At 41.2% G+C, this 18407-nt stretch overlaps 1 protein-coding gene and 1 pseudogene across 1 annotated transcript in view; one reads left to right on the top strand and one right to left on the bottom strand.

Annotated features, from left to right (window-relative positions):
* The window catches only part of OSBPL1A (oxysterol binding protein like 1A), a 186121-nt gene extending 177620 nt beyond the window's left edge, over window positions 1–8501 (bottom strand). The window contains exon 1 of the mRNA XM_045527560.1: window positions 8270–8501. The gene's annotated coding sequence lies outside the window, so the exon portion shown is untranslated. The remainder of the gene's footprint in view (window positions 1–8269) is intronic.
* On the top strand, window positions 7946–8786 carry LOC123621711 (annotated as a pseudogene).
* Window positions 8787–18407: the final 9621 nt, after the last annotated feature.

An 18407-nucleotide genomic window follows, 5' to 3' on the forward strand; every position in this document is an offset into this window, starting at 1 on the left:
TGACTAAAACCAGGCTTTATGCTAGGAGAACTTGTAAACGCATGGAGAACACAAGTATACAAAACACTACTATCCACATTTCTGGAGACAGATCTGACTTGCCCTCTCCATCTCCAAGACCAACTAGATCCCCTTGATAAGCACTCATGGTGTCTAACACTAGCCACAATATGTCAGTCCGCAGGTATTCATGTGGACTATAAACTCAAATAAATTGAACTAAATTCTTTGGCTGTCCCTAGACTGGACTGTAAACTCAATTAAACCAGGGCCTCCTGTCTGTTATGTTCCCCATTACATCCCTAGTACCTACAAGGGGCCTGGTACATAGTAGGCAATCAAATATTGGTCAATCAGATGGATGGACAGAGGGAGATTCGGTCCTTTGAGAACAAAGCCATCAAGTCTCCCTAGAAGACGACCTATAGTCAATGCCTTACAAAAGGCACACCTTTATCTAGTGACATAAAATTAGTATTTTTTCCTAATATGCCACAGGAAATAAATCAAAAATCATACCAAAGGGCCAGGAACAGTGGTTCATGCCTATAATCCCAGCCCTTTGGGAGGCCAAGGTGGGAAGACTGCTTAAGGCCAGGAGTTCAAGATCAGCCTGAGCAATATAGCAAGACCCCATCTCTACAAAAAATAGAAAAGTTAGCCAGGTATGTGGCATGCACCTGAAGTCCCACCTACTTGGGAGGCTGAAGCAGGAGGATCGCTTGAACCCAGGAGTTTGAGGGTGCTGTGAGCTATGAATGTGTCACTGCACTCTAGTCCAGGCCATAGAGCAAGACCTGGTCTCAAAAAAAAAAAACTATTGAAGAAGGGAGATATTTTTTAAAATACACACTCAAAATTATTTAGGATTATATCTACTTCTTTTCTTAATTTGATGTTTCTTTATAAACTAGTATCTATTAATTTCTGATTAGAAGTTGCTTTTAGAAGAAAAATCAAAACTGATTTTTTTAAAACAAAGACTCATCTGAACAGAATTTTTTTTAAACATTCTTTTGAATCATGAGAGCTTATTACAGAAAAGCTTTTTGTCCCTGATGTTTAAGCCAAAAGAAAAAGACAAGCAATCCCTGAATACAGACGGTGAGAATGGATTTGAGCCACGTTCTATCAATGAACACAGTATTTTTCATGACCACTTTGTGGATAGTTTTGAAGGAATGAAGGGCATGCCATCCCAAAATACGCCAGATGGATACGCTGATTATTTCCAGTTGAAAACACTGAAGAAACTGTAGATTCAGAAAGGGCGAGCTGACCTGTGTCTTCCTGCATGCAGCAAGAGATAAAGCTTCCCCTAGGAGGGGCACCCTCTCCATACTAGTGCAAGAAAATAGTCCCTATTGTCAGAAACTTGGAACTGGGGGCTGCAATGGACCTGAATAAACATACCTAACAACGAAATAACCCTTATCTTCCACCTGTTTTATACCTCCCCATATATCTCCTAGTGACTCCCCTAGAAAATTTACTGCCCCAGCCAGATCTTATTTGTCTTATTATTTCTTCTCAAATTTATTGTTCTTTGTCTAAAAAGTATAAAAGGGGCGAGGTACAGTGGCTCACACCTGTAATCCCAGCACTTTTGGAGGCCAAGGCAAAAGGATAGCTTGAGGCCAGGAGTTCAAGACCAGCCTGTGCAGCAGAGCAAGACCCTGTCTCTACAAAAAATAGAAAAATTAGCCAGGCATGGTGGCGCATACCTATAGTCCTAGCTACTTGGGAGGCTGAGATGGGAGAATTGCTTGAGCCCAGGAGTTTAAGAGCAGCCTGGGCAACATAGCGAGACCCCCTCTCTATAAAAACTTTAAAGATTAGCCGGGTACGGTGGTGGTAGTCCCACCTACTCAGAAGGCTAAGGCAAGAGGATTGCTTGAGCCCAGGAGTTCAAGGCTGCAGTCAGCTATGACCACACCACTATATTCCAGCCTCTGCAACAGAAACTGTCTCTAAAAAATTTTTTTAGAAATAAATGTATAAAAGCATCTTGCTTTGGCCACTACTTTGGACTTTGTCTTGTGAAGATCCCCATGTATATGTAAAACTAATAAAATTTGTATACTTTGCTCTTGTTAATCTGCCTGTTGTCAATTCGGTTTCTAGATCCAGCTGAAGTGCTAAGAGCTAACAGGTGGTGAGGGGGTTGGAGGTGCTCTCTGGCTCCCCTACGGTTTTCAGCTGCTTTTATCACATGCAAGCAATTTCAAGGTCTGTTTTTAGATTAATGAGATTTTAATGGCCAGGAAAATTTTTTCAAGGAAATAACTAGATGAAAAACATTTTGAACTTCAAAAACTGGCAGACTAGAGACCATTTTTGCCTTATGTTTCCTCTCCTCCAAAGTCCACTAGAGAAAGCTAGGCTTCCCATTTTAAATTCTTCTTGTGGAAAGCACATTTATATTTTGTTGTTTTACAAACACTGTAAAATTACTTAAACTGGTGCCCATATCTGACAATCTATGCCAATAAATCCTCATTTAATGGAGTAGATAAATTCTGAGATCTTGACAAAGACCCTAAAACTTGTAGCTTAAAGGGCAATCATGACTGGTTAAATTTGGTCAGGGATCTATTATTTTATAATTTGAGCTGTTTGCTACTTTTTCAATTTCAGCATAATGTCTACAGAATCAAAGTAGAAAATTCCTGGAGAAGTCAAAGATAATAAAGTTCAACAATCAGCTAATTCCCGAGTGCCACACTCAAAATATTTAACAATGTGTCCTCTTTCAGGAACAGAGTTCTTAAAGATATTTGAAAAGTCACAACCAGAGACATCTAGTCTAAATTCACTCAGTCATATATACAACATTTAACTGTACATCATAAAACATGAGGGAAGTATAGCAGTTCCTCAAAAAATTAAACACAGAAGAATTACCACATGATCTAGCAATTCTGTTTCTGGGTGTATACCCGAAAGAACTGAAAGCAGGGAATCAAACAGATATTGGCACACTCATGTGCATAGCAGGGTTACTCACAGTAGCCAAGAGGCAGAAGCAACCTAAATGTTGACAGATGAATGGAAAAACAAAATGTGATATATACATACCATGAAATACAACTCTCCTTAAAAAGGAAGGGAACTGTTGCCCTCCTAGTGCAGCTGGCAGTGCGTCAGTCTCATAGAAAGGAAGGAAATTCTGACACATGCTACAACATGGAAGAACCTTGAATGCATTATGCTAGGTGAAACATGCCTGTCACAAAAGGACAAATATCCTATGATTCCACTTAAATGAGACAGCTAGTCAAACTCATACAGACAGAACTTAGAATGGTAACTACCATGGGCAAGAGGAGGGAGGTTGGAATGTGGACTTAGTGTTTAGTGTGTACAGAGTTTCAGTTTGGGATGATGAAAATTGGATAGTGGTAATGTTTGCACTACAATATGAACGTACTTCATGCCACTGAATAGTACACTTAAAAATGGCTAAAAATGGGCCCAGTGCGGTGGCTCACACCTGTAATCCTAGCACTCTGGGAGGCAGAGGCGGGAGGATCACTTGAGCTCAGGAGTTCAAGACCAGTCTGAGCAAGAGCTAGACCCCCTCTCTACAAAAAATACAAAAATTAGCCAGGCGTGGTAGTGCACACCTGTAGTCCCAGCTACTCTGGAGGCTGAGGCAGGAAAATAGCTTGAGCCCAGGAGTTTGAAGTTGCAGTGAGCTATGATGACATCAAACCACTCCAGCCTGGGTGACAGAGCAACATTCTGTCTCAAGAAAAAAAAAGTAGCTAAAATGGTAAGTTTTATGTGATATATATTTTACCACAATAAAGTCAGAAAGCATGTAAAATATGGCTTTCACAACACCCAAACAGCATTTATACTTTATATTACTAAAGACAAAAGGAATCTATCAAAAAATTGTCAAAAATATATGTTGTGATTATTTTTAAAATTCTCAGATACTGATTTTACGCTTGGTGTTATATTATTATTTAAAATACACTGTATAACAGAAATTTGAATAGTGAGAAAAATTAAATGTGTTTATGAACACATATTTTAAAAACAATCTTAAAAACATTTTTAAAAAACTGTGGTGTGCTTAGCATCGCACTCCACAGTAGTTAGCTGCTTAAATGGTGTTTTTTCTGATATGTTCTCTTAACACCAGGAAAGTATTAAAAATTCACTACACAAAAACATGGCAATGGCAAAAAAAATAAATTTTTGCCCTAAATCTTATTTCCTAGCAATAAGTTCTCTGATGCAATTAAATACCTATGTGTATACAATGTATACGTGTATACAAATGCACACACCCATATATACACATATATGTATATATAAAACTGGTATTTGTGATACATAAACAATTAAATGCATTTGTTTTAGATATTCAACATTGGTAGACAAATTCAAACTTAATCTAACACTGATTTTAGAGTTGAAGAAACTAAAAAGCACTTCCAAGTACGTAACAATAGGCCATAAACAGAACATAGAACGGGTGAAATAACGTTCTACATTTCATAAAATTCAATCCAGCCTCTAAAATTAAAGGCCACTGATTCTAGCTCTTGTTTCCGTGTAGGCACTAAGGAAGGTGAATCTGAATTATATTGATTGTTTGATCCCCTCATTTTCAGAAGCTTTATTTATTAACTGAAAAGAGATAACTGAAACATGGCAATTTAAGGAAAACAGCAAATTGTAGTCTACTTTAGAAAGCACTCACCTGTGTTGTTATAAAATAAAATTTAAATCACTTAAGTTTTAATCCAGTGAAACTTTTTTCTGTAACTTCTTCAGTCTTTGTGCCCTAATAAAAAGCATCTCTCCTGGTGGAGAAATGATAGAAGATTGGCAATAATTGTAATATGTTATATTACAGTTTATAAACCACTGAAATCACTGTAAAATATTTATACCAAATTATTATTCACCTTATATTTGATATATTTACATTACCTTCTCTTATTCATATTCATTATGTGCCCACACTGACTTGGATGCCATACAGATACAATAAAAAAACCAACCCTACTCACTGGGTATTTATCATTTTATCTACCTATACTCACTTGAAAATTGTAATGTTTGTTAAAATCAGAGAAAATTAAATAGGCTTCATGGTTTTGTTTTACAATTGTTTAAACTGACTTTAGGTGCTATTTTATCTGCTTCAACCAACAATGAAGAACTAACCCTTAGATGCAATTTCAACTTGACAGATTCTCAAACTACTGTTTCAACACAGGGTAGATACATAAAAGCAAAAAGCAGAGAAGTCCAAACACGAAATAAATCAGGTTTTAGTAATAAAAATACTTGGTAACAAGAAGGTTGATCAAATGTTGCCTTTTACTGATAAAATTCCTTACATTTTAGAAACATGCATTTAAAATTTTCCCATTTCAACTATTTCACATTTGAAAATTTTTTTCAAACCAAATTAACATATTGATTGCCACACTAGAAAAAAAAAATTTTTGTCCCTAGAGCCACTGTTTTATTAGAACAAAACAATCCTTTCTCATTTATTTTTTTGTTTTCTATCAGTTATATGAAATGCAATCCAGGTTTTTATTATCAAATTGTCAATATCAATTGTAACAATAAAAACATCAAGATTTTCTCGAACCAAATGCAGGGTTTTGCTTCACGAGGCCTGCAGGTTAAAACTAGCCTGAGTTAAATACAACGCGCATGGCAGTTAATGTGTTAAACTTGTGTGTAATAATATTTATGTATCACAGAAGTTTCTCTTTAAAGGGAAACTTCAAACACAAAGTAAAAACATGTGGTTACTTTCCACAGTCACATGATAGGAAAATGTCCAGTTCAGGATTACTTTCACTATATAGTAACTTCCTACTTACAGGCCGATAAATAAAAGAATTCAGATAAAGTGAATGATTTAGTATATCCTCTAATAGCATTACAACTATTTCTTATACTTGCCCACTTCATATAGCCCCTTAATATTGACAGCACCAATGTAGTATTGGGAGAGGTCAAGTAAGGGAAGCAAAACTCAACATTTCTAGGACTCAAGAACATCACATAAGATACTTATATGACACCATGATTGTAAACACATATATCGTACAGAGTGCATGACAGTGTCTTCTCTTAAACTTCATTAATGAATCATTGGGATAAGCCAGTGCCTACATTGCTAAAAACCTGTCCTCTTTCTAGGAACTGCATAGGAATTTACGGGGTCATCAGTAAAATTCTAGTTGTCATCAGACCCACCTTGAAAAACCCGACAAGCTTCTGAACCACTTCAAATTCCTCACAGGCACTTGCTAGCATATTCTCTCTTACATATGTTATTAATTAAGCCAACTTCTACTTTCTACTGACTACTTTTCTCACTGAAAGTAATGTATAAAAGCTCAGCTTCTAGTAATGTCAAGAGGTAAGAAATTGCCACAACCAGAGTTCCAACTTAAAAGTATTATGATCAGGGCCAGGTGCGGTGTTGCTCACACCTGTAATCCCAGCACTTTGGGATCACCTGAGGCCAGGAGTTCAAGACCAGCCTAGGCAAGCCCACTCTACAAAAAAAGAATTAGCCAGGCCCAGCCTGTAGTCCCAGCTACTCTGGAAGCTGAGGTAGGACTGTTTGAGCCCAGGAGTTCCCAGCTGCAATGAGCAATTACCGTGACAACACTGTGCTCCAACCTGGGTGACAGAGCCACACGCTGTGTCAAAAAAAAAAAAAAAAAAGTAGAGCCACAAGGAGAAAATGTGTAACTTATTTAATGGACACTGTACCATGTTACCACTGAAAAGAGATAGGCTGTATTCTTCAACCTAGTTGTTGGTTGTAAAACAGTATCGTTTCCCTTTGTTTTGAGGAAATATTTTTATAGAAATAATACCTGGATGTTCTGAATCACAGGTCTGCTCCAATTTATACCTGAACAAATGAGCAGCCTCCAGAGAGGCGGATTAGCAACCCACCACAAATTTCTGCTGATTCACAATGAAATATTTAGCAAGCGTCATCTTTATAAACGAACTTCACAAAATCCTACACCGAGATACAACTGCTTCAGATTAATCTACTCAATTTGCGGCAGTTAACTCCTACACTCCTACTTTGAATATTGGTTGCTCAATGCTGGGCGAGTTGCTCTGCCTGGGAGAAATGAAAGATAATAAATTTTAAGGAAGAGATGTTAACTAAAAAAAAAAAAAGTTTTCTCCTATAAATTGTAGATAGAGCCCATATTCCCATATAGTAGTTTAGAATTGGGGGATTAAAAAAAGAGGGTGGATTTTGTAATTATTCTGTAATTGATAGCGAGATCTTCACAGTTTCACCTGGGAGGTATCAAAATTTAGACCCTTCACACTGCTCAAAAAAAATTCATTGTAGCAAGGTTAGAACGCCAACATCGCAAGCCCTCAAAACAAATCTGTAACAAAGTACCTTCCAAACGCTGAGTAAAGAGGTGAGGACATTCCAAACTCTAAATCCAGAATGCACCTATTACAGCGCAAAGACTGAAGCTTTAGGAGAAAACATCACTGATTCTAAAGCTGATTTAATTATATCATCAACTATCCACAAAAGTCTAATAGCTACATGTGCAACATTCAAGCAACATTTTTCAAGTTAACTTAGTATCACACTGCCAGTACTTCAATTTCACAATACTGCCCGCCTAAAAAAAAAACGACAGTTTTGACAACTGAAAACTATCAGGATAACCCTTTTCATGGGCTCCGCCAATCCTTCGGGCCACGGGGTGAGTGAATCGTGAAGTCCCCTTTTGTGCACCTGTGCTCTTTCACACAGTTTCTGAGTCCCCTTCCATACTCTTTCACGCTTGTTGAACCGACCACGCGGCACACTGTGAAAACGGTCACATGCACAACGTGTGACTTCCATTGTGATCAATCCTCCTCTTGTTAGGAGGAAACTACAAGTCACGATGCGCACGCAAAGTACGAGCGAGCACGCAGCTGAAGGCTTGGTAGGTGATGCTTGTGGCACCAGCACGAAGTCCCAGCGCCCGGCGTGGAAGTGCAACAAATGCCAACATCTCCTTACTTTTAACAACAAACTTCCTGCAGCGCAGGAGCAGCCGGGAAGCGAGCTGGGGCCGCAAGCCGAGCGTCGCCGCGCCAAGACCTTGACCATCCTCGGAGACGCCCGCGGCGCCCACCCCCACCAGGCGCGGACAGACCTCCCCGAGCACCAGGCGGCGGGAACCTGCTCGCACGGGCACCAGCCTCGACCCGCGGGCGGGGACAGCTGCGAGAAACTGACCTACGCGGTCACCGGGCTCCCGGAGCTCCCGAGGCAGGGGCCGCGGCCGCAGGCTTCCCGTCGCCCGCCCCGCGTCGATGAGGCGGCCGTCACCGACTCTGGCTGGCACTCCCCGAGGACCTGGCGCCCGCGGAACGCGTGTCTTGGGGTCCCGGCGCCGGGAACCGGGCGAAGCGCGAGGTGGCGCGGCTCCGCGAGGTGGCGCCGCCCCTGCCCGCAGCCGGCCGCGCCAGCGCGCGCGCGCCCTAAGTGTTGGCGCCGGGCCCGACACGTGACCGGCGCGCGGGGCCCCGCCCACGCCCCGCCCACGCCCCCGGCCCGCTCCCGCCCCCCGCGCCGGGCGGGGCACGGGGCAGGGGCCGCGCGCCCCTCCCTCTGCACCCCCAGAGAAAGAGGGGGCGGGCCCCACTGGGAGGACGAGGGGAGCTCCCCGTGTAGGGGAGAGAAAGACCCCTTGCCCAAGTCGAAGCACAGTATACCTAGTGGGTTACTACTGTTGCAATTTGTTATTAAATAAATACGTCACCCAGCTGTTACGGTTTTTTTCTTTTTTGCTTGACCAATGGGAACTTAATTGGCAGTGTAAATTAGCTACACCCTTTTTTTCTATCACGTGTCAAAGGCAGGCCTTGATAGCCTTAATATGCCCTACAGATGTAAACTTTATAAAATAGATATGAGTAAGGGAAGGATAAAATATAAGCATTTACAAAATTTCCTTCACTTCCTTGCCCCATCAAATCTTTCATAAAAAGCCTGCCTCTTCAGACGGAAGGCACAACAGGTCTAGCACACAGTCTGTGACGTGAAGGCTCAAACTCTAGCATAATTACAATTTTGTTTTTTAAAAAGATGGATGCATAACTAAAAAGACAGGAAATTATGAGCCTATGAAAATGTATTTCTGCTTTCTTGAATTTTCCAAATGTATTTAATGAACATGTTCTTTTGCAATGAAAAATTAATAAATAGGCATCATGTTTAAAAAGACGTTTTCCAGTGAACTCAAGCCTAGAAACATGTATTGAGACCCTGTTATGGGTGGGTTGGTCATCATGACACATGTGATACATTGTGTGGCAGATCTTTTAGAATAATGTCTTTGGAGAACACAGGCAGCCCTGCTTGTGTTTCCCAGGCTAGCATCATCTTTTATTAATGAAACAGTCACTTGACTAACACAATATTTCAACTGCAAAATGTGTGGTAACTAAGGCAGTCATTTGTCTTGTAAAGAAAAAACCTCAGGGTTTATATTCTAAGGATATTGAAGCATCTTTACAGCCAAATAAAAAGTTACTGAAATAATTTTCCACAATTCTGTGAAAGCCTTCATTCTCTCTGTGACTTAATTGCCTAAATTCACGACTTTCATTTTGCAGCTCGTTTCTTTAGTTTGTAACTGACAAACAGATCCTAGTCAATAGGAAAATGAAGTATTAATAATTACCATTATCAATAAGAGAAGTTCCAATCTTAATAAGATTACTACTTGTACTGTATTTTTACATACTCTCTTTGGTATTTACATAAAGAATATTTAGAAAAAGATATCTCCTTGGCATTTTTCTTATTCACTAGTACAGGTAAAAACACAATGATGGTGTAACAGAATTCATTATTCTAGAACACCACCGTCCAGTGGAACTTTGTGCAATGATGGAAAATGTCCTATAATTCTATCTTATCCAGTTACAATAGCCACTATTGAGCACTTGAAATGTGGCCGGTGTTACTGACGGTTTGAATTTTTATTTTATTTAATTTTAATTCATTTAAATTTAAATAGCTACATGTGGCTAGCAGTTATCATACTGGACAGTCCAGTTCTACAATGACAATCACTAGATTGTCTCTAGTCATGTCATACTCTATTTTAAGGAACATTTGTCGGAAATAGTACCTCTGGAACCAATTAATAAATATTTTCCTCCATGCTCCTTTCTAAGCTTATGAGCACATAGATATTTAAACTTTGCAGAAGAATCATGTTAAAGTAACCATAATCCCTATCTACAATGTATATAAGTAGAAAAAGAAATGCAAGCTCTGGACGGATGGGAAAGGGATTTGGGAGTAACTAACCCTTGCCTGTCTGGCCCACATTGAAAAGTTAACCAGGTAGCCTTAGACCAGAATGGGCTTTATCAGAATAGCCCACTGCCTGGTTCAGACTGGATTCACCTTGAAGATTCTTTTGTTTGTTTCAAAATCTTAGGAGCCCAAACTGTACTACCATCCCCCTCCCTATATCCCAATGATTCCCTCCAGCATATGATTCTCTTCGGATTACAGTACCTGTTTGTGTCCCTGCAGTGTTGTCTTAAGCCTGAGATACCCCAGAATGCACTTCGTGTGTTGCGTGTTTTTAAAACACTCCCCTGATGCCAATGTGACTTTGAAGTGCTGCAGGAACACGCTAAAGGCTTGTTAAGTCTTATTAAAAGGAAGATTTTATGGGCTGAGACTTTGGGGAGGGCTTTGGGCAATTACTGCCTAGAATACGGAAAAGTAGGTCAGATGTCATCAGGCAAATGCAGATAAATTGTTGAGTTGGGGGAAATTAACCATTCCCTTATACCTATATATCAAGCATGTTGTAGTTATTACTAACTCCAGACTATTTTTCCTCTCTTAAAAACTGTCTAATTTTTTTTTGTCATTGTGCCATTATGCCCAGTTTATTTAATAACTGAAATGAGTTGATATGTCTTCAGATATTAAGTTCTTTTGATCTAGATTTAATTCTGCACCTGTCTCTTTTCTAGTGGTGTGACATACAGATGTCTAAACAACTGCCTTTCACCTATGATTGACTTTGCTGGCTCCCCACACCAAAAGGTTAGAAAGGACCCCTATGTCTGTAGAGTTTCTTGGTTATAAGCAACAAGCACTGACACTGGCTAACTTAAGCAAACAGAGAATGTACCACACAGACATCAAAGAACAGCTAAAAATCTGGCCTGGCAAAGGCCAAACAAGGGCACTTCTGGGGATCTGGGTAGGAGGAGCTGGTCGATAGTTTTGCCAAGGTGCCACCGCTGAGAAAGAATGCATTCCAATTATTTTTGTTTTCTCATCCTTTTGTCTTTCTTCAGAAAAAGCAAAGTTGAAAGAGAGAATCTTTCATAACTTTTCCCCATAAGGCATGGGCTCCTTGGGCAATATTTCCAGCTCAACCTTTAGCCCTTAACTTTATTCCCCATGAATATACCCTGCTTTTCCATCCATAATTGTCTGCCTGACAGTTACACTACCCCTTCTTGGAAGCCTCAGAAAACCTGCGGTGCCCATTGAGAGCTCCTTTCTACAGCCTATTATTCTTGGCTCAGCAGAGGAACAGAAGCAGGGCCTGCCTACAGGGCACCTTTTATTAGGCTTACCAAAGGAGTGGTAGATACACTCTGCCCAACACAAAAACTCTGTACTGAGTAGCACTGAACCATCTAGATTTCTCTCTTAGTCATGTTTCACTGTGAGGCATGCCAAGTACAGTCTTTAGCCAAGGTAAATGCAGAAAGGCTTACAGAGGGACGTGAGAGCAGAGAGAAAGCACATGCCATGGGACAGCCCAAAGGAGAGTAGAGAGAAGATGAGGAGGAGTGGCAGAAGCAAGAGCAGAGAGAGGAGTGAGACCCCAGGGTGTGGAAACACTAGGGTGATGCCCGCTGCTGAGAGGGCCATACCTTGGTGGCTGCAGCTACACCTTCACCAACCTTCCACAGCATCATAGATGTCTGCCTTTATCTCTCTCTTGTTGTAATAAATTCCTACTCTTTATCTCATATAACTTGAGTGTTTTTCTAATCCTTAAGCCCAGAAAGAACCTCACACACCTTCCCTACCCCTTTTCCAGCTCTCATCTATCCCATTCTTATTTTCTTGTTTTTTTTTTTTGTTGTTCCTTTTTTTTTTTTTTAATTTCCAGTGTGCAAAGAGCTTCAAATCTCTCCCATTCTTAGTCTCTAAACAACAACCCTCCTTTCTTTTCAATACCACCTCTCTCTTCTGGGTCTCTGCTATTCTTTGCTCTTCTGAGGCTTCTAAAATATATCTCTTTCCCAGATCCCCACAAATCCCCACCATAAATTCCTAAGTCACCTGCCAGCACCCAGATACAGCCAGGTCAAAGGCCCTACTTTTGATGAGTTACCACTGAATGCAACTTAACTTCATTTACCGAAGTCACAAAAATCAAAGGAGGGGATGTGATGAGCCAGTCTTTGGGACTGAATTGGAAGTATGGACCAAATCACAGATTCCTGGATTTGGAAGAGTCATCAGAAATCACCTAGTTCAACTTCAAACCTAAAGCCAGATTGTCCTCAACCACATTCTGAAGAGCTGTTCCCCCAGCCTGAGGCTGGGAACTTTCCACACTGGCAAATCACTTCTTCACAGTGCAGCCCAAGCCACTTTTTTCCTGACATTACAAATGGTGGAAAGAAGTTCCTCTTACTGAGGCAGATGCTGACTCCACACAACTTTCACTTGTTGTAATGTCCTCATTATAAATAGAAAGCTGAACAGAATAAGCTCAATTTCTCTATCACAGGCTATTCTTTTGAAAGTTTAAAGACAACTAGCATGAGCTGCCTTGATTTTTCTTTATCAGGCTTACATTTCCAGATGTTCCAACCCGTCCTCCTGCTCCAACTGGCCATGGCATTGTGGTACACAGTTAGTACTTCTCTCTCTTAAAATTTGGCACCCAGGATTAAGCAAATCACAGCCATTTCTCTGAAGCTAAAAAGTGTAGAAAAGGCTTAGTAAATCCTATTACATCAAGTTTGTTAAACCTATGGCCTTTTTGCCATTCGTATAATCTCTCACCTCTCCACTGCCCTCTGGTGGTAGCTAATTTTTCTCCCTTAATAAAGACCCGGGGAGAAGAAGGAGAGCAGGAAAGCGGGGGATAGATGGAAAAAAGAAAGGAGGGGGTGCAGCAAAAAAAGTGATACATTTATATACAAATTCCTGGCCTCATGAAGTTTATAATCTAATTTAGAAGGCAAACTGTACAATAAAAAACTCACAAAAAAGATAAGCCATAATAATGGCCCAAAATGGTAAATAAAATAAATTCTAAAGAATTTAGGAGGACTAGATCAGTGAGGACTAGAATAGAGAAGGCATTTAGAAGTGGTAGTATTTACACTTAGCCTCAGCTTTGGATGGGAAACACCAGGAAATGGGAAATGAGTACCTTCAACATAGTAAATTTGAGAGATATAGCAAGAAACTGAAAATATGGGAGTATATTTTGAGCAAGAGCTCAGCGCTAGAAACAGATTTTTGAATCATCCACAAATATCCATGATATTGCATAGGATTACCAATAAAAAGAAGACTGGAATAATGACATGTAAAGACTTACCAGAGCGGAGAATTTGTCATCATTGATTAATTCATTTATTCATTAGTCAAAATGTATATATGTATCAACTTAGTAAATGATGTGATTTGTGAGTAGATCCACATGCAAGGCACAGTTTTAGGCTTGGTAAGAGAAAGGATAAATCTGATAACAGCTCTTGCCTTCAAGGTTTTAATCTAGTAATTCAGATGAGACAATATAAGACTTGTAAATCAGTAGGTATATTAAGAGAAAATAAAAAAAATGGTTTTTTAAAAAGTGCAAATAAAGGAAGAATAAAAGGAAACAGTATTTTTGGTTTTTTTTTTTCAGCGGAGGGAAAAAAATCATTTCTGTGAATGCTTTACAGAAAAGGTGGCTTTTAAAGTTACTATGGTTTGAATATGTCCCCCAAAAGTTCATGTGTTAAAAACATAATTACCATTGTAGCAGTATTAAGAGGTGGGACCTTTAAGAGGTGATTAGGTCATGATGGCCCCACCCCCATGAATGGATTCGTGCTGCTATTTCAGGAGCGTGTTAGTTATCATGGGAAGGGATTCCTGATAAAAAGGATGAAGTTCAGCTTCCATCCCTGCTCTACCTCATCCTTGGGCCTCCTCTCCACGTGATGATGCCTTTCCATCTTGGGATGACACAGCGCTCACCAGATGCAACACCATGCTCTTGGACTTCACAGCCTACAGAACCATAAGCCAAATAAACTTCTATTCTTTATAAATTACTCAGTCTGTGGTATTCTGTTATAGCAGCATAAAATGGACTAAAACAAAAGTCGTAAAGATGGATAGGATTTGAACATGTGGAAATGCTTAGGGAAACAACATATTAAGCAAATGAAATAGTATGGGCAAAACTGACCAAAGAGGGGGAGGGTGGACATTGAAGCTAAGAGAGGGCTTTGCACATGATAGACCACACTGCAAGTGCATGAAACAAAACATTGACTGGATTCTCAGGAAGACCCAATAAGGCTCTATGCTTCCCTAGTCAGTCCTGAATTGAAGCTGTAGGGACAAGTAGTTGAAGGAGCCTTTGAGAAACTCAAGGGTGATGACAAATTAAGAGTTCAGAGGTGAGGTCTGGACTAGAGATACATAAATTTGTGATCATCTGTGTAGAGGTGACATGAAGCCATGAGCCTGGCAGAACATGGCCTAGAAAGAAAGAATAAAGTGAGAAGAAAAGGGACTAGGGATGTACTTGTTTCCTACACCTTACAGAACTTTCTTCACTCTCCTCAAATCCCTTACCTACAGCTCCCCTCCATGCTCTCAAAAGATGACTTCACCTCCTACGTTACCAAGAAAACAAAAGCCATTAGATGAAATCCCCTCCAAACTTCTTACCAACAAACTTTCCTGTACCCACATCCTTTCTTCCTTTCTTCCTTAGACAGTTACCCCTCCTGTCTACGGCCAGACCCTCCACAAGTGTTCATGATCCCTCCCTGCACCTCCTCTGCAACCTCACTCCATCAACTCTCTCTCTGAAATCTTCAAGTGCTCTCAAAATGTACCTGCTGCATAAATGTTCTCTAATCTCTGCCATCCTTTAAAAACCTGCTTGCTGGATAGTACCCATTCTCTCTTTCCTCTTTCAGAGTTACACAACTTGTAAGAGTGGCCTACACTGGCTCTATTTCCTCTCTACTCTCTGTTATACTCTGGCTCCTGCTCCGACTACTCCACTGAAACTATTCCTGTTGAGGACACCAAAGACCTCCTTATTGCAAAATCCCATGGCCCTTACAAGCCCTTACCTTATTTGACCTTTTGGCAGCATCTGACACTGGTGACACCCTCCGTCCTTCTGAGAATGCTCTTCCTTTAGTTTCCTTGAGCTCCTTGTTCTTGGCTCTTCCCTTAGGTGTTTCAAGTTCTGCCTTAAACTCTACCTCTCCTCATACTCTTCTTGGGTGAGCTCATGTGTTTATGCTCATGTCTCCCAAACCTGTAACTCAGGTCCCAATATCACTCCTGAGCTTCTGATCCACATATCAGTTAATCAAACTCAATACAACCACAAGGGCAATCTCTCCTCTTCCCCACCCCTTGCCCAACCTGCTTTCCTTTTTATATTCTCTTTGTTGGAGGTAAGCACTCTTGACTCTCTGCCTTTACCCTCCCCATCCTACCTTTTTGCCTATCCTGCCCCACTCCTAATCTATTCATTGAGGCCAGAGGATGTTTCCACAATTTAAATCCCATCAACTAATTCTTGTACTTAAAATTCAACTCTGTGCTTTTTTTTTTTTTAGAAATGGGAATCTTGCTCTGTCACCCAGGCTGCAGTGAAGTGATGTGGAAATAGCTCATTGCAGCCTTGAACTCCTGGGCTTGTTGTGATCCTCACGCCTGATCCTTACACCTCAGCCTCCCAAATAGCTGGGGCTACAGGTGTGCACCATCACACGCAGCTAATTTTTCTTTATTTTTTGTAGAGATGGGGTCTCACTATGTTGCCTAGGCTGGCCTCAAACTCCTGGCCTCAAGCAATCCTCCTTCCTCAGCCTCCCAAAGTGCTGGAATTACGAGCCACTGCACCTGGCCTCTCAGCCTCTCTCTCTCCTTATTTTTTTTTTTTTTTTTTGAGACAGTGTCTCAGTATGTCCAGGCTGGATTGCAGTGGATATGCACAGGCACAATCATAGCTCACTATAGCCTCAAACTCCTGGGCTCAAGCCATCCTCCTGCCTCAGCCTCCTGAGTAGCTGGGGCTACGGGACTACACCACAGGGCCCAGCTTCAGTGCTGCCTTTGAAATGTTTTTGGGATACAGCCTAAATGCCTTAGCATCATAAAGCCCTGCATATGTCTAGATTTATCTCTCATCACTATCACCATGGTATTTCACACTTCAACAATTATGAACAACTTTCAGTTCTCTATACTGAGACAGCTTCTGATGCTTTAGAACCTTTGCCCATGTTGTTCTTTTGTGCCTTGAACGTTTTTCCCCAGCTTCTTTATCTTGCTAGTGTTTATGCTTCATGCATTCTGAGCTTAGAAACTGCTTCTCTCCAAAGGCCTTCCTGACCCCCTATGACTAGATTAGGGGCCCTTCCCATAGACTATCCTGTTACCTTGTACTTACTCCTTTGATAATCACACTGTTACAAATGCCTCTTGATTTGTCTATATCTTTCATCAAACTAGAAGTAAATTGAAGGCAGGGAACGCTTAGTTCATCAGTTTACCCTCTATATAACACAGTACATGGCACATACTAGAAAATCAAAAAATATTTGTTGAATGAAGGAATGAACTGGGACTTTGTTTTTTTTTTGTTGTTTGTTTGTTTTTGTTTTTTAAGGCTAGTCAAGTGAAGCAGTGGGAGTGGAGAAGGAACAAAGGAATCTGTAACCGGTTGTGATCAATTAGTTGTAAACACCACTGCACTCGGACCAGCCTGAACTGGGACTTTAGGCCAGGCTCGGTGGCTCACGCCTGTAATCCCAGCACTCTGGGATGCTGAGACGGGAGGATTGCTTGAGCTCAGGAGTTCAAGAGCAGCCTGAGCAAGAGCGAGATCCCGTCTCTACTAAAAATAGAAAAATTAGCTGGGTGTCGTGGTGTGCATCTGTAGTCCCAGCTGCTAGGGAGGCTGAGGTAGGAGAATCGCTTGAGCCCAGGAGTTTGAGGTTGCTGCAAGCTAGGCTGATGCCAGGGCACTCTAGCCCAGGTTACAGAGCAAGACTCTGTCTCAAAAAAAAAAAAACATAGAACTGGGATTTTAAACTCTGTCTAAGATGTTTTATCCAAGGTGGGAGGCAGTGTACGGAAGTGAAATGTACACAAAATTTAGAATCGAGAGGCTGGATTGAATCTCAGCTGTCTCTCTCTTAATCAGCTATACGAACATGAACAATGCATTTAACTTCTCTGAATGGAGAGCCACCAAGTGCCAGGCACTGCACTGGGCACTGGCAATACAAGAATGAAGAAAGACATAGTAATGGCCATCAAGGAAACTGATTCCAAAAAGAAGCATAGTAGGTCAGAGGTGGGAGGAAAGAACATCCCAAGTACAGGGAATGATACGTGAGAAGGACTGCAGGTAAGCACTCATGTGGCTCGTTACAGGAAGTGCAAGAAGTTCAGGGAGGTCACAGCATACGGTGCAGGACAGGCAGCTGCAGACAGCTGGGATGAGGAGACAAGACTAGAAAGAGACGCAGAAGCCATATCACAAAGGACCCTGTACCATCTGCATGGAGTTTGAGATTCATTCCCAAGGCCCAGGAGTTAAAGCCCAAAAACGTTTTAAGCAGGAGGGTCACAGCATTAGATTTCTATCAGAGACAGATAAATCTCGTGGTTACGTGGAGAATGGGTTGAAAAATGGTTATGCTAGAAGCAAGAATAGCAGTTAGGAGACTGTTGTGTGGAGTCCCATCAAGAGATAGTAGCGGCCTGAACTTTGGCAAGAACTATAGGGATGGCGAAAATATTAGCAGATGGATTCAAGGGATTCTTCCATGACACACAGGAAGCACTTGGTGATGGATTGCATGAGAGTGGCAAGGGTCAAGGAAGAGCAAAGCATGGCACCCAAGTGTCTGGTACAGGCAACCAGCGTATAGAGATGCCATTTCCTGAGAACAAGAATGCAGAAGATAGGCCGGGCGCGGTGGCTCACGCCTGTAATCCTAGCTCTGGGAGGCCGAGGCGGGTGGATCGCTCGAGGTCAGGAGTTCGAGACCAGCCTGAGCAAGAGTGAGACCCCGTCTCTACTAAAAATAGAAAGAAATTATCTGGC

The sequence above is a fragment of the Lemur catta genome, chromosome 16 (assembly GCF_020740605.2).
Source record: "Lemur catta isolate mLemCat1 chromosome 16, mLemCat1.pri, whole genome shotgun sequence".
In the NCBI taxonomy this organism is placed as follows: domain Eukaryota; kingdom Metazoa; phylum Chordata; class Mammalia; order Primates; family Lemuridae; genus Lemur; species Lemur catta.